We start from the raw sequence: 27892 nt of genomic DNA, 5'->3' as shown, positions 1-27892 counted from the left end.
CCTGTGGTGCCATAAATCCCAGCTTAAATGCTCACTGTGTGACCTTCAGCAAGTTACTTAACCTCTCTGTGCACTAGTTTCCTGTCTTATGAAATGGACTTGCTGATAGTGCCTACTTCATAGGATTGTTAAGAGAATGAAATGAGTTAACATGTGTAACCACACGGAGCACAGAAGCATTCTGTGTTGGCCAGGGTTGTAATTGCCTATTTTTCCCTACTGGAGAGAGAGAATTTTGTTTTCTTCCCAGCTATAGCTCCACTCCTTAGAACAGAGCCTGCCACCTATGTGGTTTTTTGATAAATGCTTATTATTGTTGTTATTTTTGAAATAAGATAATTATGTGAAATAAATGTATGGCATGTGTGTGTATGCCACTCAAAAATATTCATTGAGTCTGAAGTTAAAAATATAAAATTTACTCATAAATCATGTTATGTCATTATACTTTCAGAGGAACTTGGTAAGCCACTCTAAAATACTGACAGTACCATTTTAAAAATGTGGTTAGAGTGTCAAACCTTAAATTTTACACATGTTATCATCGAAATAATATTGGCCTTAGGGTAGAATAAAAATATGCCCAAATGAAAATAGTTGAGTATTAAGACTATACAATCCCAATGATTTTATCCTTTCTCTCAGTTTTCTTTGTTGCTACAGCATCATTTTTTACCCTGTTACTTCCCTGCTGATATTAAACTGAGAGCAGCTTCATCTTCTCTTCAGAAGGAGGAAGAAAAGACAGGAAATATTCCAACAGCTGAACTGCACCGAATAGTTTAATGCTGCCCTTTTAACAGCTGGAAATTTTTCATGGAATGGCTTCGGCCACTCCTCGACTTGTGAAAAAAATCATCTAGGAAGCTTCTGCCTTATGAGCAATTCATAACCCTTAAAGAAGTTAGAGCAAAGAAATGTACAATGTGCCTATGAATCATCCTTCGAAGACTCGAATTTTCTTCAATCAGCTACTGTAATGGGGAAAATATTATCATTCCACACCAGCTTCTGAGACCTGTTATCACTTTGCAAATTGAGTAACCCTTGGAGACAAGGCAATCTACTGGCTAGACTGCCTGGAAACAGCCTTCAGACCAATCAAGCCCCTGGAAACAGTTCTTGGACCAATCAGCCACCTAGAAACAGTACCTGGACCAATCGCTGTTTTCTAAGCACTGTTTCTTGTAAAATCTGCCACTGCTGCCTTGCAAACCAAAACCAAAGAAGTCAAACGTACCTGAATTATTTCTATACTGACCTCAGGTGTCCCAGCCCATCTAATGGCCTGTTTGACAAGTACCTGGGACCCTGCCCCTCAATGGAATTCGTTCCGTACCGAATAATTTTTTAGCCACGTCATGTCCTTTGTGGAATGAGGTAAGGAATAAATACATTTCAGAATATATCATTTTGTACAGTGTAATGGTTTTGATGTTATTTTATGAGTGTTTTTTTTTTAAATTCAAACTAGGTGGTTGTCAACCTTGTCTACATGTTAGAATCACCGAAGGAGTTTTTAAAATCCAGGCGTCACCTTAGACCAGTTAAATCAGAATTTCTGTCATCGGTATTTGTTACAGTTCCACAGATGATACTAGTGTGCATCTTACGCTGAAAACAACTGCTTAACTAGATTTTAAACTAGATTAAAAGCTTGCCCAAAGCAAGGCAATTTCCTGTAATTTGCTTTATCTCAACCCTGTGCAGGCTAGTAGTTTTTCTGCCTAAACTAGGCAGTCAGTTGATAGTGAATACATAGGGAGTTACATTCAGGTACCTGGGTTTGGGGTAAGATCAGAATTATGTCATCCTCCGAGCTCAGGAGGGGACTCTGGAACCCTTGTAAGAACTTATTTATCTGAACTCAGATCTGTGTTTGAGGTCCAACTCTATCACCACTCCCTGTAGTAAAGTAAGTTCATTATAAAAAGGGGAAAATAAAAGTGTCTATTTGAGAAAATGGCATAAGGATTACATTAGGTAATGTAAAGAAAGCACTTAGCTTGGCCCTTGGTTCATACTCCATAGATAGCAAACTAAGAATAAACACAAAATAATTAAGATGCCCATTCACAAAAGTAATCCTTCCTAAGAGACAATGTATACCATTATTTAGAAAGTAACCACAGTGATGGTGTTCAAAATGTACACCTGTTATTTCACTGAACAGAAATGTCATCTGATCCACCCACCCACAGCTTGAACACTTCAAGTAATGTATAGTAACGAAAGTGTCATTGCCTACACAGACTATTAAAAAAGAAAGAAAGAAAGAAAATACTGTAGAGATAGAAAAAAAGAAAAGAAAAGAAAGAGGTAGAGTTTACAGTGCATCTCCGGCACTGTATCAGAGAAAGAACCTATCTTCCACGACGGGGGTGTTTTGACCCAGCTTTGGAGATTTTCCTGGATTATTGGAATAACGAGAGAAATTGTGCAGCTCGTCCAGCTGCAACTTAACTTTCTAGAATCGACAGGCCCTTTTGGAAGCAGGAACTCCTTGGGGACTATCAAGCCTTACCTAATTACAGAGCCTCCTGGATCTGGGACTTAGAACCACATAGCAGCCTGATCTTGTGTCCCCAAGAAACCCCTCTCAAAACCCCATGGGGAGGAGGTTTCCAAACCTTAATCATATTTACATTTCAGTTTGTTAGGATGGGAGCTTCTCCTTTTGATTAACCTCCCACAGTCGCAGTAATAATGCTGGCTCTCGTGTACATGAAGGATTTGATTCTTCCAGTATCTAAAAGAAGCCTTAGAAATAAGCTAACAGAAAACCTATCAACTCTTTCAAGCTCTTCAACTATTGGCTTATGAGATTTCATTTTTGCAAGCATGGAGCACCTGCCCCTCCATTGCCAGCTAGGAGTTTCACAGATACATGTCATTGGTCACGAGCGAAGTTAGAAATTTCTCCTATAGGGATGGACTAAATGCATTCTAAAAACAGAAAGCCATTTTTATTATGCCATCCAGAAAATAAAGCATTATTTAATGAATTCAAACTATTTCCTAAATGATGCCCTTGTGTCCTCAATGTTATTGCAGCCCTTAAACAAGTTTTTCTTGATAAATAATACTCCTGTGGTTTGAGAAAGCTAGTGTAGCAGTAACAGATGCATAATTTATTTCCCTGGACATGGATAACATAAGTTCAAAATTGTAATGTCATACATATATAATGCAAATGTGATATACAATGACAATTTGTTTTTCATACATTGTCTAGTTTTTCCAGTCACATTTGTTGACATGATTATCATTTGTCCCAATGGATTTCCCTGACACCCTTGTTGAAAACTAATTCACCGTAGAAGTATGAGTCTATTTCTGGATTCTATTCTATTCCATTGATCTGTTTACACCAATATCACCCTTGTCTTGATGATTGTAGCTTTTTAGTAATTCTTGAATTTACTAAATTTCAGGTAGTGAAGTCCTCTAACTTTATCCTTTCTCAAGCCCATTTTAGCTATTCTCTGTCTTTTGTAATTTTACATAAACTTTACAATCAGCTTGTAAATTTATTTTTAAATAATCCTGTCATGATTTTGATTGGAATGGTTTTGACTCTGTAGATTGAGTCATGGAGAGTTGACATCATAATAATATGAAGGCTTTCATCATGAGTGATTAGCTACTCCATTTATTTAGATCTTTAATTTCCCCCTATAATATTTTGTATTTTCCAGTATAGATGCTTTGCATATTTTTGTTAAATTTATTTATTGCTATGTATTTTGCTTTGATGCTTTTGTAAATGGTATTATTTTTTAATTTCACATATGGCCCAGTAGTACAAAATGTATCTTTTTTTTAAATTTAAGTATCATTAGTTATAATGTGTCAGTTTCTGGTGTATAGCACAATGTCCCAGTCATATACATACATATATGTATACATACATATACAAATATACATACATATATTTATTTTCATATTCTTTTTCATTAAAGGTTATTACAAGATATTGAGTATAATTCCCTGTGCTATACAGAAGAAATGTGGGTTTTTTTGGAGGGGAGGTTATTTTACTTTTATTTTTTTAATAGACTTTGTTCTTTTAGAGCAGTTTCAGGTTCACAACAGAATTGAGCAGAAAATACAGACTTCGCACATAGCCCTCCCCACTCACACATATATACTCCCCTACCCTCAACATCCCTCATCAGTGTGGCATATTTGGTACAGTCGATGAACCAACATGGACACATTATTATCAACCAAAGTCCATAGTTTACATTAGGATTCACTCCTGATGTTGTACATCCTATGGGCTTTGACAAATGCTTAATGACATATAGCCACCACTATAGTATCATACAGAATAAATTTCATTGCCCTAAAAATCCCTTGTGTTCCATCTATTCATTCCTCTCTCCCTCCATCTCCCCAAACCCCTGGAAACCATGATCTTTTTATTGTTTTTTTTTTAGCTTTGCCTTTTCCAGAGTATCATTTGGTTGGAATCATACAGTTTGTAGCCTTTTCAGACTGGCTTTTTTCATTTAGTAATATGTCTTTTAAGTTTCTTCCATGTCTTTCATGACTTGATAGATTTTTTTTTTACTGCACATATATTTTTAAATTTACATATATGTACTGTTCATTGTTTCTAAGAACGTTTAGAGCTTTAGCTCCTTAAACTTCCATAGTTATCAAATGAATAAAGCCAACCACAAAATAAGAATTAACTCAAAAAGATACATACACCCCACTGTTAACAGCAACATTATTTATAATTGCCAAGATATGGAAGCATCCTAAGTGCACATCAATATTTGAATAGATAATGAAGATGCAGCATGCATATATATGTATGTAATGGAATACAACTCACCCATAAAAAAGAAGGATATTTTGCCATTTGTGGCTCTTCATTCACTTTTTTTTTTCACTTCAAAAACCAGAATTTTATAACTGGCAGAGACATATCCAAGAAATGTGGGGTTTTTTAATCGATTTTTTTATATAGTGGCTATTTGCAAATCTCAACTATATCTTGGTGAATGTTCAATGTGCACATGTAAGAAATGTATACTTTGCAATTATTGGATCATCTAAATATGTCAATTAGGTCAAGTTGGTAAGAATGTTATTCAAAGCTTCTATACCCTTATTGATATTTTGTCTATTTATTCCATCACATACTGAAAGAGAAGTATTAAAATCTCCAAGTATGACTAGAGATCTATTTCTCTCTTGTCAATTTTGCTTTCATGTAGTTTGAAGCTCTGGTATTAGGTGCACACACACATTTGGGATTGGTATGTTTTCTTGGCAGATGGACCTTTTATTGTTATAATATCATTCTTTATTCCTAGAAATACTCTGTGTCTTTAAATTTACTTTGCTTGATATATAGAAATACTAGCTTTCTAATGCTTAGTGTTTTCATGGTGTAGAAACATAGGCAGTTTGAAAATTGAAGAATGTAAAAAAAAAATCTAGCTATGTCTCTATATTTAAGTGCATCTCTTGTACACAGTATATAGTGGGGTCTTGCTTTTTATCCATGCTGATCATCTCTATCTTTCAATTGGAGTATTCAGTCCTTTTGTATCTGGTGTATCTACGTTATAGGTGAATTTACATCTACCATCTTGCTATTTGCTTTCTGTTTGCCCCTCCTCTTCTTTGTTCCTTGATTTTTTGGTCTTCTTTTGGGGTTGAGTATTGTTTTGTTTTGTTTTGTTTGTATTCCAGCTTGTTTCGTCTACTGGCTTTTTGGTTAATATTTTTAAGTGATTACTAGAGTTTACAATATACATCCTTAATTCATCACAATCTACCTTGAATTGATATTATACCACTTCATGTATGATGGAAGGGCCTTGCAAGAGTATATGATGATAATTTTTGATAAAAATTGTTTTTATTTGAAACTTCAAATTTTTATATATGTATTCATGGAAATTCATCAAATGGAATACTTAAGATGTTTGCATGTCACTGTATACGACTTTTACCACACACACAAAAAGAACTATGAACAAGTATTAAACTCCACTTAATGACAGGCACACTGAAGTGTCCAGGAGTGAAGATGACTGATGTCTCTGACTACTTTAATATGCATCAAAAAATAAGATGGATTAATGGGATGGCGAGGGGACTGGCTAGATGGAGAGATGTATGACAAAGTAGAGATAGCAAAACATTAATTGTAGAATATAGACGATTCTTTCCATTTTCTTCTTTGAACATTTTTATAATAAAATGTTGGATTAAAAAGCCAATCTTCTAATTTGACATAAAAATTACATTTTAGTCTACTTTTTAATGTCAGTGAATTATATAATGAGACCTTAAGGGCAGAAAATATTATGTACATAAACTGTTCATGTGATGGCCTTCAACTCTATCCCAGTGATTCCTTGATCTTCTTTTTTTTTTTTTAACATTTTTTATTGATTTATAATCATTTTACAATGTGTCAAATTCCAGTGTTCAGCACAATTTTTCAGTCATTCATGGACATATACACACTCATTGTCACATTTTTTTCTCTGTGAGTTATCATAACATTTTGTGTATATTTCCCTGTGCTATACAGTGTAATCTTGTTTATCTATTCTACAATTTTGAAATCCCAGGCTATCCCTTCCCACCCTCCACCCCCCGGTAACCACAAGTCTGTATTCTCTGTCTGTGCAATTCTCCAAGGAAGACATACAAATGATCAAAAAGCACATGAAAAAATGCTCAATATCACTAATTATCAGAGAAATGCAAATCAAAACTACAATGAGGTATCACCTCACACCAGTCAGAATGGCCGTCATTCAAAAATCCTTGATCTTCTTAATTCCAGATCTGGCCTGAATCCTAAATTCACCACACTGTCTGCAAGGCTGTACAAGATCTCAGCCTGCCTCCAATTCCAGTCTCACCTTTTAGTTCCCTGAATGCTTTGGGCTTGTGTTTGCCTGGGGCTTCAAAGCCTCCACAGAAACTGTCTCCTTGCCTGGAATGCCGACCTCCCTAGCCCCCTCCTTCTTTTGGAAAAATCATGCTCATCATTTAGGTTTCGACAGAAATATCATTTCCCCAGTAAAGCAATCCCTCATCTCCCAAAGTAGGTCAGGTTCCTGTCCTGGAGGAACTATAGGAAAGCACCCCTCAGGGCCTGAGTCGCTCTGAAGCCAGCCCGGAACCGTGGAATTTCCTTCTCAAAGTAAGCAGGCAGTGACCTTTGTACCTTATCCTTAAGCAGGGCATTGGTTTTCTCAGAATGAAGGATTTGTGTGTGTAACACCACAAAATCCCCCACTAAAAGCCTGTTGTGGTTGAGAAATCGTACTTGCTTGCTTTTCCTGTTATATAATAAAAAAAGAACTATGCCCCCTCAGTGTCCTAAATAAGGTAAGACAGTTGTGATTGGATGTTACCATAGACCCACAACTTCTACCCTCAGGAAGCAGATGCAACAGGTCAGAACACCAGCAACACACACACACACACACACACACACACACACACACACACACCCCCAGTAGTCAGGTAGTTTGTGCGGGAGCTCATCAGCAGTCTGTGAGCAAAACCCTGCTGCCGCCTGCCCCCAGTCTCTCCCATCCCCCCAGTCGGCCAACTCTCCCCTGTAGAACCGTCTGAGCAAGTTCAGGGCGCCACCTACAATCCAAGACCTGGAAGCCAGATCACTGGATGGTGACAAACCAGTCACAGGGGACAGGGAGCCAGTGAAAACCTTGCCTTGGTTTCTGCCTTTTGCTGTCCTGAGTCGTCTGTCTCGCTGTGAATAGAAGACATAGAGCACAATCTGACTCGGACACATCCGAATTTGACCAAGCCCAGAACCGCCTTCGACTACAGGACTCCCATAACTCCCTGCACGTCTCTTTGTAAAATAGACTCCGTCCTCTCTTGACTGTGTCTCTTCCTGTCACAGTCTAAGCTCCGCGAAGGCAGAAACACGTCTGTCTTGTTCCCTGTCGCAGCAGCAGGTAGCGCATAGTAAGACCTCAGTAAATATTCGTACAGGGGTATAGCTCAACAATAGAGGCTTTGGGCTCATTCCCCAGTGCCTCCGTTAAGGGGGAAAAGAAAAATAAATAAATAAATGTTCTGAATTTCCATCTCTTCATTATAATGCCATTTTGTGTCTTAATCCCAAATACCATCTATTATATGCATTCTTAACTGCATTCGCTCATTTACTCTTTCACTTAATATCTTTGACATTTATGCAACACCTGCTAAGCACCGAGACCGCAAGTATTAGTATGACAGATTCCCTGCCCCCAAGAAGCTCATTATCCACAAGAAGCCCACAGACCAGCAGAGAAACCACCACCAAACCATGCGGAAGTGCCGCACAGAGGGCACCAAGGGGTCTATAGACGTGACAGGTTAAATAGCAACGAAGAACTTTCCTATCGAATTAGCAGACAGAAAAATGAGAGTAACAGTCAATCCCTCCTTGCTCCTTCCTAACAGAATCCCAGTTTTTGGGTGGGTATTCATGCCTCCTCCCCATAGTCAGCTGAAGCCAGAGAAGCTGACTTCATCCTCGGATGCAAAGGCTGATCCCAAATAAACCAAAGATCATAATCCCACTCAGCGGGATGGCCAGTGATTGGCTCAAGAACTGGAGCATCAGGTTAGAGTTAGATTTCACTAGGAACTAGTCCATGTCCAGGAAAAAGCACCTGACCTAAAAGTGGCCCTGTTGGACTGAAAAGTGGGACTTTATTCCATCATTAGGGTGTCATCTCTCCCGTCCTGGGCAGAGAAGCAGGCTGTCCCAGCCTGTGATGTGAGGCAGTGTCAGCCCACGGGGTGGGGGCAGGGACTGCAGATATGAGATGACTCCCGAAAAATAGAGTAGAAACTCAAATTATCACATGTCTGGATCCTGCCCTACTTCTGTGAGTCCTGTTATAGCAGTGATTATCATACATTCCTTATTGTTTAAGACAGTCAGTTGCTTGTTAACTTAGATCCAAAAGTATCCTAACTGATGAAGCAAAGTTATTGTGAAACTGTGTAATAATATGGGGAAATGTCTATGCTAATACTACTAGCCCCCCAAAAGTAGAAACTACCAAATAATACTCACATCATGATGACAACAGTATTTTCTTTCTTTCTTTCTCTCTTTTTTTTTTTGCACATTTTGTTTGTTTTTTTGTTTTGTTTTGAGGGGGAGGTAATTTGGCTTATTTATTTATTTATTGACTTATGTATTTTAATGGAGGTACCAAGGATTGAATTCAAGACCTCATGCATGCTAAGCACGCACTCTACCACTAAACTATACCCTCCCACTTACAGCAGTATTTTAAAATCTATGTGAGGGGAGGATACAGCTAAGTGGTAGAACATGTGCCTAGCAAACATGAGCTCCTGGGTTCAATCCCCAGCACCTCCATTAAAAAAATCAGTAAATGAATAAAAACCCAATTACCTCCTCCCCAAAATAAAAATAATAAATAAAAAATAAAAATAAAAAAATAAAATCTATGCAAATAGCTACAAAAATACTAACAATGATTGTATTTGGATTGAGGTACTACTGAGGACTATTTTTTAGATCCCACAAATTTTTATAAGAGATATACATTACTGCTATAGTACAAAATTGTTTGAAGATTTAATGGAAACATAGAGGAATGATCGCCCAGCTCTATCTAGAGAAGTTGGAGCAGGCTTTACAAGGAAGTGTTGAGCCGACACTGTCAGGACTGTCATTCACCAGAGGAAAAAGAGAGGCAATTCTCGGTCATTCGCACTTCCTTTGTTAGATTTGGGCAAATAAATTAACTCCTACCAGCCTCTATTTCCTCATCTTAAACAAGGGATATTACCTATCCCACAGAGTTTTGGTTGGAGATAATGATGATGGTGATGATGATGATGATGATGATGGTGGTGACGGTGATTGATGTTATGTCAGAGACAGAATCATGAAAGTACGTGGCTGGTTCAGGGAGATTTGAGTATCTCAGTATGTTTGAAGCACAGGACTCATGCCAGATCACAAAGGACCTCATAGGTCATATGGGGAATAGAGCTTCCAAGAAGATTGAAGCCTTATCCTGTTTGGGAAGGTCACGTTCAGGTGTCACCTGAGATTGTTGAATTTCGCCTGGGCCCATTGTGGTTACTTAGAAATGTACTGAGCCTGCTTCACACCATTTCTAATACCCAGCTGAGAAAATACCTCCAGGGCAGGTGCCATCCTACCGTGAGAAAGTTGATTCATAGTTTGCACCAGCAGGCTGTCAGGAACACAGAACAGCTATTGGCCTCTGAAAACAGCTGGAAGAGGCCATTCTGAGAGGGTCTGGGATGTCCCCTCCTTAAGGGACACTGGTCTGGTGGTAACATCAACGCCGGATGCTGTTATGGGAACTTAAGGACGAGGAAATCTTGCCTCACCTATCAGAAGGATGCTGACAAATCTTGTTTTGTTAAGCACAGCATTTACCAGGTTGAAAATTGTACCTTTGGCCTGTGGTGTTTATAGCATCTTTTTTACCACCTCCATCACCCTTTGGACAATCATGTTACTTACCAAGGAACTTCCTTTTCTCCTATAGGTCAGTGGTCCTTCCCTCTTGTTGAGCTGTAGACATTTTTGAGAATGTGATGAAAGCTACACACCCTCTCCTGAGAAATGGACGTATTCATGTCATTTGTCTGCATGTCTTCAGAGTGTTCCTGGCCCCTGGTCCATATCTACCTAATGCCTGTTACCGTGGGTTAAGGATCTCTGCTGCAGAGAATGGTCACCCTTGGAAGGACTTTAAGAAAGGGAGTGACCCATCACTCCAGGAGCATGGCGGGAATGGATTTGGAGGCAGATGGAGAGAAGCTGAGACTGAAGGCAGGAAAAGCACTGATGAGGCCACGACAAAAGTCCAAAGGCCTGAATTAAAGCAGAGTCAATAGCAAAAGAGAGAAGGTGACAGCTTGGAGAGGAAGAATAGATGGTCTTTGTCCTGAAGTATGGAGAGGATGGGGGAGGAGCACATGAGCCAGAGAATGGGTTTGGGGAATCCTCGTTTACCTTCAGTCACCACGGTTGAAGCTTTGGGATGCCAGTAGGGTCAGTTTTAACTGCACCACATTTAGGTCTCCACATGGCATCTCCCCACAAGGACAGCAACCAATCCCTTCCAATCTGGTAGATGTTTATGATCTACAATGTTTAAAAAAATGAAAATAACACAGACTAAATTTACTGAAAGTTCTGGTCCTCTGGATATACCCTCCATAATAAATCTCCTGAATCAACTTTAAAAATAAAAATAAAAATAGGAACACTTTCTCAGAAAGTATCATTTTATGACAGAAGCCTACTCTTTTTGATAATATTAGTTGAAGTAGCCACCTAGAAACAATCCATTTTAAAAAGAACATAGAGTACTTCTACAAAGATTTATTGCTAATATAGATTTCCTTTTTTAACTTACTGACTCACCAGCAAAATCCTGTAGAATTGGAAGGCTCTGTACTCAGCGAGATTGCCAAAGTTAGCCACTGATTTACTCCCCTAAGTATAATTTGGAAGAACCTGCTGGGTCCATCTGAATACTATAAACCTATAAACCATGAATCTTTTTCAAATCTAGTTTTCCCAAGGCTTGTGAGTAGAATCATGAATGGACTGGGGGAGGGGTACAGGATTCTTACTGTGCTAAACCTTTGTGCAAAAACTTCTACTGAAGGAGGGGCATGCTCGCGATATAATTGGGCCCCATACCCCCTGGAAGGGTGACCCACAAGCTGAAGGATAAAGTCGCAGAGGCCCTCGCACAGGAATGAGAGCTCTAAGCCCCATGTCAGGCTCCCCAGCCCAGGTTCCGGCATTGAGAGGAGGAGGAGACCCCAGCGCATCTGGTTTTGAAGGCCAGCGGGGCTTAGCTCCAGGAGCCCCACAGGACTCAGAGAAACAGAGACTTCATTCTCTTGGGAAGTGTGCACAGAATTTCGCATGTGCCACATCCAAGGGCAGAAGCAGTAATTTCAAAGGAACCTGGGCCAGACCTGCCTGTTGGTTTTGGAAAGTCTCCTGGAGACACAGGGGATGGTTGCAGGTCACCCAGGGGACATAAAAGCTGGTGTCAAACATTCCAGGAGTGTTCATCTACATGAGCTTTCCTGGAGGCTGACATCTTGATTGGATCATTAGCACCAAGATCTAGCCCCACCCACAGATAAACAAAAGCTAAAAGAATTTAGCACCACCAGACCAACTTTACAACAAATATTAAAGGAACTTCTCTAGTCATCAAACCACAGGAAAGAGAACAAAAAGAAGAAAGAGGGAAAAAAGAAAGATCCACAAAGGATTGCTTTGGCAGTTAGGGGTCTTTTGTGGTCCCATATAAATTTTGGAATTGTTTGTTCTAGCTCTGTGAGGAATGTCATGGGTACTTTGACAGGGGTTGCACTGGGTCTGTAGATTGCTTTGGGTAGTATGGCCATTTTGATAATGTTGATTCTTCCAATCTAAGAGCACAAGACATCTTTCCATTTCTTTGTATTGTCTTCAGTTTCCTTCATTGATGTTTTACAGTTTTTGGAGTATAGGTCACCTTCTTGGTTAAGTTTATTTCTAAGCATTTTACTTCTTTTTTGATGCAATGGAAATGTTTTTGCCAGTTATAAAATTCTGATTTTTGAAGTGAAAAGAAAAAAAAAGTGAATGAAGGGCCACAAATGGCAAAATAGCCTTCTTTCTTATGGGTGAGTTGTATTCCGTTACGTACATATGCTGCATCTTCTTTATCCATTCATCTATTGATGTACACTTACGATACCTCCATATCTTGGCCATTATAAAGAATGTTGCTGTTAATAGTGGGTGTATGTATCTTTTTGCATTTATTCTTATTTTGTGATTGGCTTTATTCTTTTGATAACTATGTAAGTTTAAAAGCTAAACTCTAAACATTCTTAGAAACAATGAATAGTACATATACGTAAATTTTTTAAACATGCAATATATTGTGTACATGTATTTACATGCAATATATTGTATACGTGCAGTCAAATTGTAGCAATTCTACCTAATAAAGTTGAAAGGTGAAATAAAAAAGCACTAACAGACATCAAGATTTCCTGTGTTCTATCTAATACAGATACATCCATGCTCATACCAGCCCTATTCACAATTGCCAAAAAGTTTATCAACAGATGAATGGCTAAACAAATTGTCGTATCTCCATGCCATAGAATATTGGTTAGCCATAAAAATGAACGAAGTACTGGTATACACCACAGCACAGATGAACCTCAAAACTGTTGTGCTAAAATGGAGTAAGCCAGACATAAAAGGACACGTACTGACTGATTTCATTTGTATGAAATATCCACAACAGGCACAGTTACTGAGGCCGAATGCCAAGTGGCCAGGGGCTGGGTGAAGGACGGGACGGAGAATGCTCAGTAAGTTCGGGGTTTCCTTTTAGGGTGATGAACCGTTTTGAACTAAGTAGAGATGGTGCTTGCACAACACTGTCAAAGTGCTAAGTGTCACTGAATTATTCACTTTAAAATGGTTCCTTTTACGTATGCGAATTTCACTCCAATAAAAAGGAAAAGAAAAACCTTTTAAAACAGAAAACAAACAAAACAAACTTCTACTGAACCTACATTTGGAGGATTAGTTGCAAATTCAGTAGGAAAGGAAGCAGAGAACCAGGCTCTTGGGCAACAGACCTAGCTTTTTTTTTTGTCCCCCAGATGAACCATTTATTTAACATTTCCAGTAGATATATTTTCAATTACAATATTATTGGCCATGTATGGAATATAAATACTTCTTTTTCTATGAAAACCCCTCTTATGAAAGAATCTGATTTCACTACAGTATATGCCTTTGATTTCAATTAAGAAAACTGCTTAGCTTAACTTCCTAAACTTTCTAGATAGTAGGGCTGTCCAACAGAGAAATTAGGGTGCTGTTCTGGGCAAAAGTGAGTGCCTCCTGCCTGTAGCCTGTAGTCTAGTTTTTGCTAGAGCAAGAGCACTCCATTGAGAAGGGGGTCAGGCACACAGACACCGTTCTGTCCATTCACTAACTAGTTACCCAACCGTGAGCAAGCTGCTTCTTTATCCATTTATTAATCTAATTAATTTTAGGTAAACTTAATTGGGATAAAATAACAGACCTAACTTTGTGACCACAATTTCAAGGACTGATGCCTTTTAGGTTGGGTAGATATTCCTGGAGTTCCTGAATTTATGACAAGAAAGAGACCCCCAAAAAGAAAGCTACTCTTGACTTAAATGTACCACTACAGAAGGTGAGAAGTGTTGTGAAGGCCAAGTGGGAGAACGTCTAATGGGGGACTGACTTGGTCTAGGGATGTTGGAGGAATTTCCTCGAGGTGACGCTTTCAGCTATCTACTGCTGCACAGCAAACTGCTCCAAAATGCAATGACTTAAAACACCACCTTGAAGAAGAGGACCCTTTTGCTTGCTTGCGGCTTTGGACCTGGGGCTAGACTCAGCTGGTCCATTCCTCTGCTGGTCCTGGGAGTCCCGCCTGTAGCTGCATTCGGCAGGCATGTAGGCTGAGACACAGCTAGGATTCTCTCCTGTCCCCTCTCCACTTCTTTCTCCAGTGGGGGATTCAGTCCTTTTATGTGTTGGCTTAAGCCTTCCAAGAGCGCCAAAGCAGAAGCTGCTAGCTTTCCTTATTAAGGCTTAGGCTTGGAGCTGGCACAGTCCCTTTAGGTGCTGAATTCTATTGGTTACAGCAGACACAGCGTCAACCCAGAGTCCAGGGAAGGGGACTACATGAAAGCACAAATACTGGAAGGTGTAATTCATCTGGGGCCACATAGTAACAAACTACCAGTGTGACGTTATTCAGAGATCTGGAACATGAGTAGGAGTTAAGTGGGCCAAGAGGGCAGGAGCCTGTTCCAGGCAGGGGCAATGGTACATGCAAAGCAATTACGGCAAAGGGGCACCAGAAACTTCTAAGTGACTGAAAGAAAGCCAGGATGGCTGGAGTGCAGAGACCAAGGGGAGAGTGGTTACAGTCAGGAAAGGGCCAGACCATGCCGTGCCGCTGTACCTCTTAGGAATCTTCAGTGTACTAGTAGTAAAACCCCAAGCAAAATGGGCTTAAGCAAAAATCAAAACAAAAACAAGAGAAAGAGGGAGAGAATGTATTAGTTCACGTTCCCGAAAAGGCCAGGGCACACTTCACTCAGGTATTGCTGTATCCGGGGCTTTCAGATGATACCCCCAGGATTTGTCTACCTCTGTCTCTTAGCTCTGCCTTCCTCTTCGTTGCCTTTTTTTGCAGAAAGCTTGTGAAGCTCTAGGCTTACATCCTCCCAGAGTTAAGTCCTGTAGAAGAGAGGCCTCCTTTCTCTTTCTGACGAAACAGTCATCCAGTGCTCCAGGCTGGTATCAGAATCAGTCTGGGGCCAAATAAGTCTCAGACAGCACACTCCAATTAGGACAATCTTAAAGGAACTTATTTAGAAAAGGACTATTGCAGTGGGGTGCTGGAGCTGGCTCATAACAACTTACAAAAGCCAACTCTTAGCATTTCCGCTCAAGTCTGTGTTCAGCGACTTCACGTTGGTAGCTTGAAATAGGCCATGATGGAAACCTTTACACCACAGCGACTGGCAAGCGCTACAAATGAAGGCTCTTCTCCCACCTTGCCCCCAGCTCTTTCCCGGCACACCGCTAGACTGTTTACACAGGTGTGGGAGAAGCACAGGGATCCTGCAAGGACCCAAGGATAATCACAGGAGAGGTCCAAAGGGACAAGGGGAGAGAGAGCTTACCAGAATCCAGGAGACAAGAGTAGTGACCTCTAGCTAAGGGACACCAGCAGTCTGAGGGAAGTCATAGGAAAGGAGCTAGAGGATAAATATCCTAACTATGTTTTCTGTACCAAAGAGGGTAGCATTGTTTTATAGATTCTGGAAAGAAAAAGCTACAATGACATTACCAATTGTTACATCAATTCATATCATTAGAACGTAGAGTATTTAGCCTATTATTTGCCAGTTTATTTGCCTAATGCCAAAAAGTACCTTGCTAGCTTTAGAAAGTCCCCACACTTTCCTTGTTGGAAACTCCCATGGCCAGGCAGTTCAGGGAGCCAGTTTCGTTCATGGACTTCCTCCTTCCACTGGTTTCAGATTCACTTCCATATAGAAGCTTAAAATGGCAACTGATTTGGGGATTTAGTAGATGACAAAATGGCGTTTAAAAATGTTAGAGAAAAGATATTCAATAAATAGCAGTGGGACAACTTTCTAGTCATTTGGAAAATAAAATAAAATCAGATCCCTACCTCATACCAAGATCATATGTTCATAATCTTGGCAGGAGAGAAAGCTTTAAATAAAACACAATAAGCAAAAAATATAAAGTAATGACCCAGGGGGAGGGTATAGCTCAGTGGTAGAGTGCATGCTTAGCATGCACGAGGTCCTGGGTTCCATCCCCACTACCTCCATTTAAAAATAAATGAATAAATAACACCCTCCCCCAACAAAAAATTAAATAAATAAATGACTAAGCAGGAAAAACTTGTCTATGTAGATAGATATGGATATATTTACATAGGTATCTATCAAAATACATGTAAATGACTACTAAAGATCAAAAATAAAAAGGCAAACACTTGAATAGGAAAAAGGGGGAAAGCAGGCAATCAATCCTATGAATAGATGTTCAATTTCAAGAGTAATTACAGACACAAAAATCCACTTTCTGCCAATGTGCTTGGCAAAATTTAAATGCTTGTTATATCAAGGGTTATAGCAAATATGCACGTATATATATGTCAAGGTGCAGGGAAATGAGTAGCCTCATTCACTGCCAGAGAGAGTACAAACTGTTAAGGTCACTTCAGCAGCAATTTGACAGTACTTACAAATTAAAATGTGCATATCTTATGATCTAGCTATCCTAGCTTTCGGTGTCTACCCACAAGAAACGTTCAGACATATACACAAGGAGACATCTGCCAGGATGTTCACTTCTGCAGGGGCTGCAAAATGAAATTCTGGGAACAACCTGTTGTGATACACTACAGCAGCCGGTGGGTGACATGTGATGCACAAGTTGGTACAAGAATTTACCAAAGATAAAGTATAAGAATAGAAAAGGAGTTTATAGAGTATGTTGCCATATGTGAGCCCCAAGAGTTGGTTGTTGCGGGTCTTTTATAAGGCAGGGTCACAAGGTGCCTGATCGGCTTGTGCACAAGTCTCTGACTGGCTGTAGGTGAGGTAAGAAGTTTAGGGTCCATGAAGGGCAGTGGGGTTTATGACTCTGGTAAGGTGGGCTGAAACAAGCCAGCCTGAGCAGTTGTAAGATTAGTCATTACTTGGGGCTATTAGTTTGTTAGGGGAAACACGCCCAGTTAAAGAATGTATTCTAGCTGTTGAGGGATCACAGGCCGACATCTGAGAACCCAGGAATGGGGGGTGGTTGGACTTTGAAGGACATCAGTTGGCCCCACACAATCTAAATATCCATCAGTAAGAAAATGCTAAATAAACTAGGGTCTGTCCATACTACGGATACTATTTGGCAATTAAAAAGAATGAGGCCCGCCCATAGGGACTGGCTTGGAAAGCTCTCAGGGATGAAAAAAGCAAGATACAGAATGAAATACAGTATGACAAAATAAAAGTAAAAAACAAATGAAAACCCATGCAAAATGTGAAAAATATAGATTTCTATAAGGAAAAGACCTGAAAGAGTTAGTTATTCATCTGTGAGGAGGGTAAAAGGATTGGAGTTATTTATCAAGGGAGAATTTAACTTTATCTGTAATATTTGATTTTTTTCAATAATGAGAATGAGTTATTTCTTATGCAATCAAAACTTTCCAAAAATATTTTCTTTAAATGCCATGTTTTGTCTTTTTGTAAACAGCTTTATTGCGATATAACCCACACACCTACATAATTCATCCATTCAAACTCTTCAATTCAGGGATTTTTAGTATATTCACAGGGATGTGCAGTCATCACTCCTATATAATTTAGGAACATTTCATCACCTCAAAAAGAAATAGTCACTCCTTATCCATCACCCACCCCTTCCACCCTTGGAAACTACAAATCAACTTTCTATTCCCTTTTCCTAGACATTTCATAATATTCCATTATATGGATAAACTGCATTTTGCTCATCCATTCATTAGTTGATAGACATTTAGGTTGTTTCCACCTTTCAGCTAATATAAATAATGTTACTATGAACATTTGTGTACAAGTTTTTGTGTGGACATATGCTTTTGTTTCTCTTGGGTATACACCTTGGAGTGAAATTGCTGGGTCACACGATAACTCTCTGCTTAACATGATGAGGAAGTGTCAGACTGTTTTGCAAAATGACTGCACCATTTTACATTCCCACCACATTTTGTCTTTTGAAAATTGTACAACGGGGTAGGTTATAAGAGACAATCAATGTTTCCCTTCATTTAAACCACCTCAAAAAAAAGTCTGTGTATATATACATAAGTATGTATAATATGTATATTATATAGATGTATATATAATTTTTAGTAAAGTGCAAAACCCGAGGTGAGGACCATGTTGGAAGGACCTCCTGGGCTGAGGAGGGGAGGGGAGGGTAACACCTAGAGTCTGGCAGAGCCATTGGCTAGAGCAGTCCAGAAGGGCAAGGGGGCTGACCAAAGACAACCAGAGGAAGGCTCTGGTTGAATCCTGTTTCTCTGCTTTGTAGAGCTCCACGAAGTATTGAATCTGGAGGGCCTGAGGCATAAGAAAGATTATTAGAAACTGGGTCCAAGTTCAGTGGAAGGGACCTGCCAAGAATCAGAGCCAGGTGCAAGGGTTAGAGGAGCCAGTTTTGACAGCCTGTCGACCAGAGATCAAGGCTGGGCTCTAGTCCCCGCATCCCGGGCTGCAGAATATCCGGCATAGGAGCTGTGCCCATACTGTAGGTCAGGCATGATGGAGATGGGCGGCCCTCAGACACTAGGCATGCTAGCTCTAGAGAACATTTCCCTCCTGCCTAGCGGGGATAAAACCAAGCAGAGCACTGCGGGACTTTCCTGGGTACAAAAGGCCCTCAGTACCCATCATTATTTGTAGATAAAGGCTTTAGTCTCCTAGGCCTTCCCTGAGTTCCAAAGACCAGATTCACACAGTTACTAATTAGGGAAGTGAGGGAGTGCAGAGACAAAGGAAAAGTAGTTGAGCAAGAAAAGGAATGATAGTGATATAGCTCAGCGATAAACAAAGCCTTAGTTCCCCCTCAAAGGATGCACATAACAATTGGATACATGTCTTTTTTGAGTGGTTCTGCAGCAACTAAGGCCCCCACCCAGGTGCAGGATGGTGACTACAAGCTGAGACCCTAGACTGGTTGGAACCAGAAGATCAATTGATGATTGAGATTCCTGGAACACCACCTGGTACCTCACCACCAACCAATCAGAAAAGAGTCAGGTGCCTTGCAGCCCTCACCCCAGTGTTGCCTTTAAAAACTCTTCCTTGAAAGTGATCAGGGAGTTCAGGTCTTTTGAGCCAGGGCCACCCATTCTCCTTGCCTGACCCTTGCAATAAACTTTTCCCTGCTCAGAACTCTGATGTTTCGGTTTGTTTGGCTTCAGTGTTCATTGGGCATACGAACTTTGGTTTCACAACAGGGAGAGTCACTTCAATAGAGCAGGCCACATCTTTTCTGTGACCTGGACAGTATGATAATATCATAATCGGCACAGCAGAGTAGAAGGGCTGGAGCAGGTAAAGGCCAGTAGTGTACAGCTTGACAATGACATGTTTCAAAGAATTTTCACTTCAGTTCATTCGTTCACAGCCTGGTGGGCTGGCTTACTCAAGTGCCGTCAAACCCAAGTCCATGTGCCTGATGATGCACAGTGAGGCCAAACAAACTGAAACGTGGGCGTCTGGAACAGAGACAGATTTATTGCCAGGCCAAGCAAGAACAGGTTGCTCATGCTCAAAAAAACTGAACTCCTCAATGGTATTAGGGGTAGAGTTTTTAAAGGCAACATTTGGGGTGAGGGCTGCAGAGTTTGTGACTGTCTTTTTTTTTTTTTTTTTTTTTAGTTTTATTTGAGGCGGGTAATTAGGTCAACTTTTTCTTAATGGAGGTACTAGGGATTGAACCTAGGACCTCACACATGCTGAGCACGCGCTTTGCCACTTGAGCTATATCGTCCCCCTGTGACTGTCTTCTGATTGGTTCGTGGTGAGGTAATAAGGTAGTGCTCCAGGAATCTTATCCTCAACCTGAAGTTACCATCCTCCACCTGGGTGGGGGCCTTAGTTCCTGCAGAAGAACTCAAAGATACATTGTTAAGTATATTCCTTGAGGAGGAGCTAGGACTTTGCTTTATTGCTGCACTATAGTTTGACTGTTCCCCCTTTGTCTCTGCACTCCCTCCCTCCCCTGATTAGCAGCTGCTTGCATCTGCCCTTTGGAACTCAGGGAAGGCCTAGGAGGCTGAAGTCTTTTTTCCTACAAGCAAGAAACAGGGGACGTGCAGGAGCTTTGGTACCGGGGAGGGCCCCGCGGGGTCCTGCTCCATTTCACAAGGATTGTTATGATCTCAAAATGTCTCAAAACATTTTTACTTTATGATTTATAACTCAATATGAATTTGTACAACTCTTTTCCTAAGCCTATAGTTAAGATGTAATTGAGAAAGTCAGCTCCCCAGAAAGGCAGCCTCTCAAAATAATAATCTTTAAACAGCTGTACAACATTTCTAAATGCAAATGTATCAAGTGGTTTTTCATCAATAAAAATTTTTTACTTAAGATTAATTTGGTCTTTTATTTCCACTAGTCCCTGGATTGTTAAATGTCCTGAAAACAACTGCACAATAATTCCCACTTTTCTGTGGTCCTTATCCTCACTGTAGTTTCCTTACATGATTTTTTTTTTGAACCAGATAACTTCATGTAAGGCATGTTAAGAAGATTAAAATGGGGATAAGAAAATGCATCATTTGCTTAGGGTAACAGCACTAAGGCCATCCATTTTCTTCATCCCAAAAGTTTCACTGATGAGGCTCCTTATATGTGTAATTCAAAAGCTTTCCAAGGGAGAGAAATCCAAATGGTGAGATTTTTCTTTTTCTTCTCTTTAAATTCCACTCAAGGGCACTGATTATTTTAACAAGGGCAGGCAAATTTTACAGATGTAAAATTATAAGAAGCTTATGTCGGAAACCTGTTAATGGACACCATATCCTAATGTATTCAGCAATGATTTGTGCCTCTTGTGGTACTTCAGGTACCTGCTGGCTGGCTTGACCTTTTTCCAGCTCTGTCTGCAGTATTTACATTTTTGGTAGGCATGGCCTCTTGGAGTAATGAATTCTATGTTTTAATGCATGCTATATATATAAAAAGGTATTTCCTTTTATTTTTATTGGAAGGACTGTCAGGTTTCAAGAAATGTTACCTATTTCTGTTATATTCTGATTTGAGAAAATAGTCTATGATTATTCTTCATGAATTTACTACTTTTACTTTTTTTGCAGATGTAATCTTTTTTTTTATTTTTACCACCATACCTAATTCTTTCTGTCCTTGACCATTCTGAATGTCCTTCTCTGGATCTTTTCTAGCTCTATTACATCTTTGAGACACCAGAAGCCCTATTCATCATATAAAATATTCCAGGACCAGGCACTCCTTCAATTACAGACACCCCCCTTTTTCTACAACAATCCCAGACCTGTTTTCTATCATTTCCCCAGACACATCTCCCAGACCTGTGCTTGCTAGAGACAGAAACTTATTTGAACATCTGCAACTGATCCCTCCATTTTGACATGCACTGAATCCAACCAAAACAAAAATCACACTTGAGACCATAATATTTCCTTCATCAAATATTTATAGGAGTTTAAGACTGTGCCAGGCATTGTGCTAGGTATGCAGATGTGGGGATGGTTTAAAACATTAATAAGAAGTGGAGAAGGGGTCTAGCTCAGTGGTAGAGTGTTTGCTTAGCATGCACGAGGTCCTGGGTTCAAGGCCTAGTACTTCCATTAAAGAAAAAATTTTAAATAAAAGATTTCTTTAAAAAAAAAGTCAATCTCTTAAATAAAAGCAGCAGACCCTAAGAAACACACCATCTAATGGGGAAGACATATGAATCAAAAATTGTATATGTATCTCTATCATGTAAATGCTATGGGACGCAACCCATCTCTAGGAAGTTGTGTTTGTTTCCTATTAATGCTGTAACAAATTAACGTACACTTAGTAGCTTACTTCAACACAAATGTAGTCTCTTACATTTCTGGAGGTCAGAAGTCAGGAGTCTTCAAGGTTAAAGTCAGCGTGTAGACAGGGCTGGTTCTTTCTGGAGGCTCCGGAGGAGAATCTGTCCCTCACCTCTTCCAGTTTTTAGAGGCTGCCAGCATTCTTTGGCTCAGGGCTGCATCGCTCCAATCTCTGCTTCCATCATAACACTATCTTCTCCTCCTCTCTCTGACCACCTGCCTTCCTCTTAGAAGGCCCCTTGTGATTATTTCAGACACACCTGGATAATCCAGCATACTCTCCGGCTCAAGACCCTTAACTTAATCACATCTGCTAAGTTCCTTTACTCTGAAAAAGAATACATAATGTTATTAAATAACTTATCCAACATCCTAGCTAGCAAGCAGAGGAGTCAGAATTCAAATAAGCTGTCTGACCAGAGCCTCTGCTCCAAAGCACTCTGCTGTACTGATGAGAAGAGAAATGAAGGGGAAGGAAATTCCGGGACAAGAAAACAGTATAATAAAAAGCCCAGAAACCTGAAAGAGCACAGAGCCTGCAAGTTATAACTGGGGTGAGGCTGTGAAGGGAAGAATGATGCAACACGCAATTGGGAAGGCAGACTGGGGTTTGAGGGGATGGACTCCACTGGGGGGCGGGGAGGGTGGAATATTTTTCTGTCAGTAATGGCGAATCATTAAAAGATTTTAGGAAGAAGAATAACCTGGTTTGATGGTTGTTTGAGAAGGATAACTGGTAGCAGCGCTTGGAAGAAAATTACAGAGGTATGGATTTAAGGACAAGGAAACCTACTGTGAGGTTGTTGGAAAGATCCAGATAAGAGATGAGGGGAGCCTGAATTGAGGCCTGGGCGTGGAGAGGACAATGGACAGAAGTCACAGGAGAGGGAGAAGCAACTGGGTCCTGCTGACGCCAATCAGTATGAGTGGGAGGGAGGGAAAGAGGAAGAGTTAAGCATTGCTCATGTTTTTGGCGTGGCACCTGAGTGTCAGTAATTGAGATGAATCATAGAAACTTCACATATGAGACTGTACGGAAAGCCCTCTGTTTTGACTGATAAAGTAAAGGGCTTTCCATCCTCTGAGAAACTGAACTCTTATGAAGCCAGGAGACAGCCCCACACAGTGGTCAGCCAGTGACTCGGGTACCGTAGCCCCATCACAGTGTCCCTGCATCCTGGTCACCTGGTCCGATCCTGTTACCACAACCTAATGGAACTAAAAACAGTGGTGTCAACACACTAAACTGCCCACCAACCATAACTGAGTCCAAACCTGCGTCATCTTGCTCTGGGGCTAAAGTAGATGTTCTAAGAGAACTTTAAAAAAGATTAAAGCTTTTTGTCTCTCCCCAGGGAGAGGTTAGGCTTGCTGAGCATATAAGATAAATACTACATGAAATAGTGGACAAAAATACAAGAGAGTTTATAATAAATTGATGACTTATGAAGTACATTCCATTCAGAGGGAAGTGAGATCATTTTTACTCTCCTAGGATAGCCAGGAAAGGTATTAATTTTTCAAATTGAAGTATAGTTAATTTACAATGTTGTGTTAGTTTAAGGTGTACAGAATAGTGATTCAGTTATACATATATATTCTTTTCCAGATTCTTTTCCATAGGTTATTACAAGATATTGAATATAGTTCCCTGTGCTATACAAGAGGACTCTGTTGTTTATCTATTTTATATATAGCAGTGTGTATCTGTTAATCCCAAACTCCTAATTTATCCCTCCCCCTACTTTCCCCTTTGGTAACCATAAGTTTGTTTTCTATGTCTGTGAGTCTGTTTCTATTTTGTAAATTAGTTCAGTTGTGTCATTTTTTAGATTCCACATATAAGTGATATATGATATTTGTCTTTGTCTGACTTACTTCACTTAATAGGATAATCTCTAGGTCCCTCCATGTTGCTGCAAATGGTACTATTTCAGGAAAAATATTAATTTTAATTGAGCATCTAGTGCCAAAACCCCACCCCAAGAAGTATTGTCCCATTTTCCGGAGGAGGTAAAAGAACTTCCCTAAATCACGCAGATGCTTAAGGGACAGGGCCGGGGCAGGTGCTCAGGAAAGACCGTCTCAGCGCTGGCCCTCCTGCAAGGCACCCAGGGCCTGGTGTGGACAGGCCAATGGGGCAGCCGGGCAGGGAGAATCACATGAGGTAAAGCAGGGAGGCAGGACTTGGCACACGTTGTTCATTATCCCAGAAAGGAGCCGTTGGGCTGCAGACTTTCAGTTCGCCTACCTCTGCTGGGTGTTTTAAACATTTCGGCTTGGCAGTAAACATCAAACGTTTAGTACCACAGGAGTAAGCCTGGAATATTCGGTGACTGTTCACTGCCATGAATAATTATTACAACATAACAGCTGTGAAGAGAGCATGAGGCAGCAGCCCCATCTCAGTGCACTTGTGTCTGAACTGCCAACCACGGGCTTTCCAGTCCCCGGGAACCCGGCCAGCCACGGAGCGCTTAGCTGGCTGCCCCGTCCCGCTCCAGATATGTCGCTTTGTTGGTGAGAACGCTGACTAACCAGCAGGCTGATTTACATGCAAGTTCCTACTTGGCCTTTTTCCTGTCAGCAAAATTCACTGTCTTCCCACTTCAGCATAAGAAGTGGTTACACTCCCAGCAGCAAAGCACACCCAGCCAAGTGACAGGCCAAGAAAGGTTAGGAGAAGGATGTAGACAGCGTGGGCTGGACTTTGCCAGGAAGGACATGAGCACCTATTGGCCAAGAAGTGTTGCAAGGAAGGAATTTTCTAGAGCCTTACGCCAACTCCAGTTATTACCCTGGGCAGTGTTACAGTTTCACTGCAGGTTTATATTAACTAGTACTAGAAACATATCACAAGTGACCTAATTCTTCTCCAGAGCTGCACCCTAGCAGGCTGCTTGATTTCTTACTTTAATAAATCAACCCTGAGTATGACTTTGAGCTCAACTCTGAATTAAATTTCCAAATATGTCATTACAATATTTAATAAATTGAATTTCGTATTTTTAAGTGTTTTGAGGTATAATTTTTCATTCCATGAAATTCACCATGTTCAGTGTGAACGTTCAGTAACGTTCAGTATATTTATTTCAGAGTTGTGCAACCATCACCACCACAAGAAGTCACTTTTGAGCTGATTTTTTATTTGCATTTTTCAGTAGACGATAATTTTCAAGTGATAAGCCACAGTAAGGTCGGTCATCTAAGTTATTGACTAAACTTTTACTGAGTTTTGTTTAAATGGCCAAAGGTCTCCCTCCCACACTGCCCTTTCAGATGCGTGTTTGGAGAAACAGTGTGTCCAGATAACATGGTTGATTGTTCCAGCTCATCCCCTGGTCTGACTGTTCCTTGATGTTCCCTGAAGTAAATAATCACTAAGTAGGAGGGGACTGTGCCCTCTCCTTACACTGGGCCTCATCGTCACACATGGCAGCCAGTGACCAAACTCCCAATGTCACTAATAAGGGCATTTGGAGAGCCATAGAATCAAGTGTTTTAATGATTCTTTTGTTTGGGGTTTTGTTTTGGTTTTGTTTATTTTGTTTTGCCTTTTTTTTTGTCTTTTAAAAAATTTTTTTTTCTGTTTAAAAAATGTTTTATTTATTTTTTTGGTGAGGGGCAGATTAGGTTTATTTATTTATTTATGTTTAGTGGAGGTACTGGGGATTGAACCCAGGACCTTGTGCCTGCTAAACATGCGCTCTACCATTGAGCTATTCCCTCCCCTTTTAATGGTCCTTGATAGCACTTGTGGGAAGTCCCTGCATGGATCTACAATGATAAGTGTTTCTATTTTTGCTTTCAACACTGATTGCAATTCCCTTCATCCACCTCCATCAGTCCCTGTGACCTTGAAGTATGGGACAAATCTCTCCAGTTTTTTCCTTGTCCACATGAATCTCTATGACCTTGATTTGACTTTTTTATTTCCTTCATGTATGAAACGATTATTAATCCACTTCCCTCTGCCAAACGCATCTTCATTACTGTCTCCTTCTCCATCTCTTCACAAATCCCTCCCTACAGCATATGCCAGAAGTTTTACTTAGGAATGCCTCATACTCCGAAATTCAGATTTTGATCTGTGGAGCTTCTGAACTCAGAGGTTCTATAGCCAGCTCTTTCAGGAGCTGCACTCAAAAATCTCAGCCTTAAGCAACCCAGTCTCTAACCACTGCCTCCTGCCTTTGCAGCTCTGACTTCAGTAATTCTTTTGTCTTGGATGCACAGCCCATTGATCCTCAAAACATTTCACTGTCCATAACATCATCGCGTCTGTCCTAAACCAGCTTCCATCCATGCTTCATTACTACCTACCCGTCTCTCTTCATCAAACATGCCTGGTAAAACCCCAACCCCTGGCAAAACCAATTGTCCACCAGCTCCACGTTTGCACCTGTGCAGTTGAACATGGCTGGAGGAAAACAACCAATCATGTGGAGTGGCTCACATCAAACTATGACCACTAACCTCGAGTTCTCCCTTAGTGCTGCCCCTACAATCCTATTACATTTCCCTAAATTATTCACTCTCCCACTCTCCAAGACAAGTGTTTCACAGCTTATCCTCTCCTCAAACCTTACACAGAATCTTAACTCCCATTTCCCTAAGAAAAGAGGAGCAACCAGAAAAAAAGTCTTCCACGTGCTCCCATCACCACATTTACATGTCCTCTGCCTTACCACATGTTGCCATACATAAACCATCCAAGCTCCTGTCCAAGGTCATCATCTCCACTTGGGCACTGGACCAAATATTCTCTCACCTACTCAGAGATATTGCTTCAGAAATTATTCCTCTCTCCCCTGCATAGCCAGATTCTCCTCTCCACTAGATCATTCCCACCTGCCTATCAACGTGTTCTAAAATAGCCTCATCACATGACAACATTTACCTCTCAGTTTCCCATCTGTCTCCCTTCTGACTGCTGCCCTGTCCCTCTGCTTCCCTTTAAACAAAACTTGAAGATATCTATTGTCAGTATATGCTATCTCCAGTTTGTCTCTTCTCATTCTCTTTGGAATCTTCTCCGATCATCTTTGCACTGCTTTTGTCATGATCACTGGTGAGGTCCGTGCTCTTAAGTCCAACAGTCAATCCTGAGTCCCCATCTTACCTGACCTCTTAGCCGCATTTGCACAGCTGATCTTTCTCTGCTGCCTGAAACACTATCTTCCCTTGGCTTCCAAGGTAACACTCCCTCTTACTTCTCCTCCTGTCTCTGGCTGCTCCTTCTGTCTCCTCCGCTAGTTCCCCCCCATCTCCCTGACCTCTGTGGATGCCTACTGCCCGTCCTCATGCAGATTATATTTTAGTGATAATATACAAACAAATAATAGACAAACGAACTTAATATAAAATGGCCAGTAGGGATAAGGGCTGCAAAGAAAATAAATTGTTTAAAGGAGCAGAGACTAGTGGGAGTGCCATTTTAGATGGCATGTTACAGAAATCTTTTCTGAGGAGGTAGCATTCGACAAGAGCCTTGAATAAAGCACGAGAGTGAGCCCTGCAGAGGTCTGGGGGAGAACATTTCAGGGAGAGTCCAGCAGGTTTGGAGCTCCTGAGGCCAGGCCAGTTGTCATGACCAAGGGAAAGCAAAGCCAGTGTGTGGGGACAAGAGA

At 40.6% G+C, this 27892-nt stretch overlaps 1 protein-coding gene and 1 long non-coding RNA gene across 5 annotated transcripts in view; one reads left to right on the top strand and one right to left on the bottom strand.

Annotated features, from left to right (window-relative positions):
• Positions 1–27892, bottom strand: part of RNGTT (RNA guanylyltransferase and 5'-phosphatase) — a 264604-nt gene that overhangs the window by 211558 nt on the left and 25154 nt on the right. The window lies entirely within an intron of this gene.
• LOC141578375 (uncharacterized) lies at positions 331–13083 on the top strand. The gene is made up of 2 exons (XR_012508734.1): positions 331–1380; positions 10569–13083. It is a non-coding gene; the product is annotated as an uncharacterized LOC141578375 (long non-coding RNA).

This window comes from Camelus bactrianus, chromosome 8, assembly GCF_048773025.1.
Source record: "Camelus bactrianus isolate YW-2024 breed Bactrian camel chromosome 8, ASM4877302v1, whole genome shotgun sequence".
Taxonomy (NCBI): Eukaryota; Metazoa; Chordata; class Mammalia; order Artiodactyla; family Camelidae; genus Camelus; species Camelus bactrianus.
This window is presented reverse-complemented; position numbering and strand designations above follow the sequence as displayed.